The sequence below is a fragment of the Octodon degus genome, unplaced genomic scaffold, assembly GCF_000260255.1.
Source record: "Octodon degus isolate 3935 unplaced genomic scaffold, OctDeg1.0 scaffold00020, whole genome shotgun sequence".
In the NCBI taxonomy this organism is placed as follows: domain Eukaryota; kingdom Metazoa; phylum Chordata; class Mammalia; order Rodentia; family Octodontidae; genus Octodon; species Octodon degus.
This window is the reverse complement of record NW_004524596.1, coordinates 6559291-6562132: the sequence shown is the minus strand read 5'-3', so window position 1 is coordinate 6562132 and position 2842 is coordinate 6559291. Positions and strand designations below refer to the sequence as shown.

The 2842-nt window shown below is 40.7% G+C and overlaps 1 non-coding gene across 1 annotated transcript; it reads right to left on the bottom strand.

Annotated features, from left to right (window-relative positions):
* Nucleotides 1-2388: 2388 nt before the first annotated feature.
* LOC111815725 lies at nucleotides 2389-2549 on the bottom strand. Its single transcript, XR_002820377.1, has one exon. It is a non-coding gene; the product is annotated as a U1 spliceosomal RNA (small nuclear RNA).
* Between the last annotated feature and the right edge of the window lie 293 nt (nucleotides 2550-2842).

The following is a 2842-nucleotide window of genomic DNA, read 5'->3' as shown; positions in this document are numbered from 1 at the left end:
TGCCTTGCCAAGCATGTTCCAAGTAGGTGCTTTAGACCACTGAGCCATCTCTCCAGCCCCTGGCTTCTTCTTATTGTTGTTTTACTTCTTGCACAATACTCCAAGGCCAGCCACCACCACCACAACCACCACCATCTTCATAGTCACTAGACTGTCACCAGCACTATTTATGTTCACTGAGTACTAGTTACTTGCTGGATAACATGTTAAGTAGTTTTACCCATAAACCCTCATAATAACCCTGTGTGACAAGTATATGTTGCCTTTCATAAAATACAAATGGGTCTTGAATATCTGATTCTTTTTTGTTTCCTTTGTTTTTTTTTTTAACTTTGTTTTTCACATTATTGTTGCTATTATTTAGCAATTTTTACATGTGACGGCAATTCACTTCTGTAACAGAATTTCTATATTTGGGGAAAAAGAGCCAGAAAGGGCTCTCTGGTTACATAAATATAAAACATGTGCTCTTATTTGTCTTGGAGAGAAGTGAAGTTATCATAAATCCGGATGTAGATGCTGCAACTGATCTTACTAAGTTCTGTTTTGTAATATAAATGGAATGTATTTTTTAGTATGACCATATCCTTACAGAATTAGAGAAACTTCCATGTACCTTAATATGGACATCTTAAGAATCTGTTTGGCTGAGATAACACACAAAGTTTGGATGTCACAGCATTTGGAGGACTGAGATCATTGTCCTGGTAGCGATGGGAGTTTCCCTTGAACGCAATGGACATCTCCACTGTGGGTCATTCTGTGCTAGGAAGACACAGGGCACCAGGAAACTAGACCTGTAGATGGTTGGAGAGGAAAGGCCAAGCTTCTGGGGCCAAGGCAGGGAGCTGAAGTGGGAGCAAGAAGGGAGCTCCAAATGCCACATCTCAGTGTTCACCACGCTATTCTTCACCATTATTGGACTGCCCTTGCACTTTCAGTCAAGCTTCATCCAGGCCTTCACCTTAACTGTGCCTTGGACATCCGGACATTGGCCAGCACTCGGGAGCGGTCAGGTAGATCTGACAATCAGTGATCTAGAAAAGCTTGTTGTCAGGAAGGGTAAAGAGGGAAATGACAGAGATGAGTCAGTATGCCTCCGGGGGTGCCTAGAGGGAGGAAGGCATGTCATTTGAAAGTGAAAGAGGCTGGCACTTTAAAGGGCATTTAATCACAGGTTCAAGCTCAGTTGTGTTGAAATAATTTACACTGTTCATAGTGGCCCCCCCAAAAAAGATTTTTTTTATAAAAAAGAAAATTTCTTTGAACTCTGGGTGTTACGTTTTATGAAAAGTATTATTTAAATATATAAAAATATGAATCTAGGTTAAAAGTCGTTCTCCTTACAGTTCTTACCAAATCATAAAAATTAATATGTACATAATTATAAAAGCACTCTAATGAACAATATAAATAACAATTTAATGTCACTTTTATGTTTGGTAAAATTCAATGACTGAAATGATGTTCAAGAGTAAAAAATCACTGGTTCAGATCCAGTCCTACATTTAATTCTGTTCCAGAATTTTTAAAGTTTATTTGATTTGTTGGTACAAGTGTAATCCATACCGTTCACACTGAAGTAAGCACATAACAATCCTAATTCCTTTTCTCATCCCCTCTGCCCCTTTCTCCTCTTGCTTCCTCCACCTTTTAATCTCCTTCCAGAATTTTGACCTTAGAGAGCTACGCAGCCATGAGTATCTATTAGGTGAAGCACACTATCAACAGTTACCAAATTCCAAGGCTTTGTTTCCTAATTTAGAATAAGCAGGCCTAAAAATTAATGAAAAAAGTTCTCCCTGTGAGCAAACCTCAACTCCCAATGTGGATAATCCCACCCACCCTATAACCGTACAAAGCTGCCTGTGGATTCAAAAGTGAGGTGATACTTAGGGAATTTTTGAAACTTGTATTGCATGGGAATGTAGCACAGCTTACAATGGTGTGACTCAGAAATAGTACAATTGCCATTGTGCATTTCCTCTTTACTTACTGCAAGGTGATATGAACAAAGAGAGGGCGTGGGATGCACAGCCACTCACTACCTTCCTGGATGGAACACTCGCAGCCCAGCGCTGGAGCTGCAGGCCCTCATCACTGTGAACATGGGCAAGCTCAATTTCCCACCTCCTCTTCCTGTTTTTTCCCCCAGCAAAAACTTTATTCAATGAGTGTGCCATGTTATTGTCCTCTGGTGATGAAAATATGAGTGGAAAACAAAATTATAAATGCAAGCACTGAAATTATATAGCAGTGTTTTCTTACAATGTGTTCATCTAGATGATAAAGTGGCTATTTGATTGGGCTGGGGGTGACAGTACTGGGGATTGAGCCAAGGAACTTCACACACAGCTACATTACAGATTTTTAATTTTTTTTTTTAAAGAGGGGACAGCAGGAACACAGTCCCCCAATATCACAAATTATGTAACCGAGTTTCCCACATTTGGGGAAGTCCCAGCAGTCAGCACAAGCAGAGAGCAATGAATGAGCCTCGCCCTGGGAAAACCACCCTCATGCTCCTGATCTCGGGGCTGGGGAGATAGCTCAGTGGCTTAAGCACCTGCCTGCAAGTGCAAGGTCCTGAGTGCTATCCCTGGGACAAAAAAAAAAAAAAGCAATACCAACTAATGATTGTGATCGCTCCTCTACCAGGTAAGTATTTTTTAAAATAGGGTCTCATTAGGTAACTATGTTGACCTGGCTGGGCTTGAATTTATCATTCCTGCCCCAGCCTCCCAGAATTCTGGGATTAAAGTCCTATACTGCCATGCCTGGCTTCGGATTTGATTTCCTTGCAATTAGCCTTAGAACAATGCTCTCTTCATATATTTCAGAG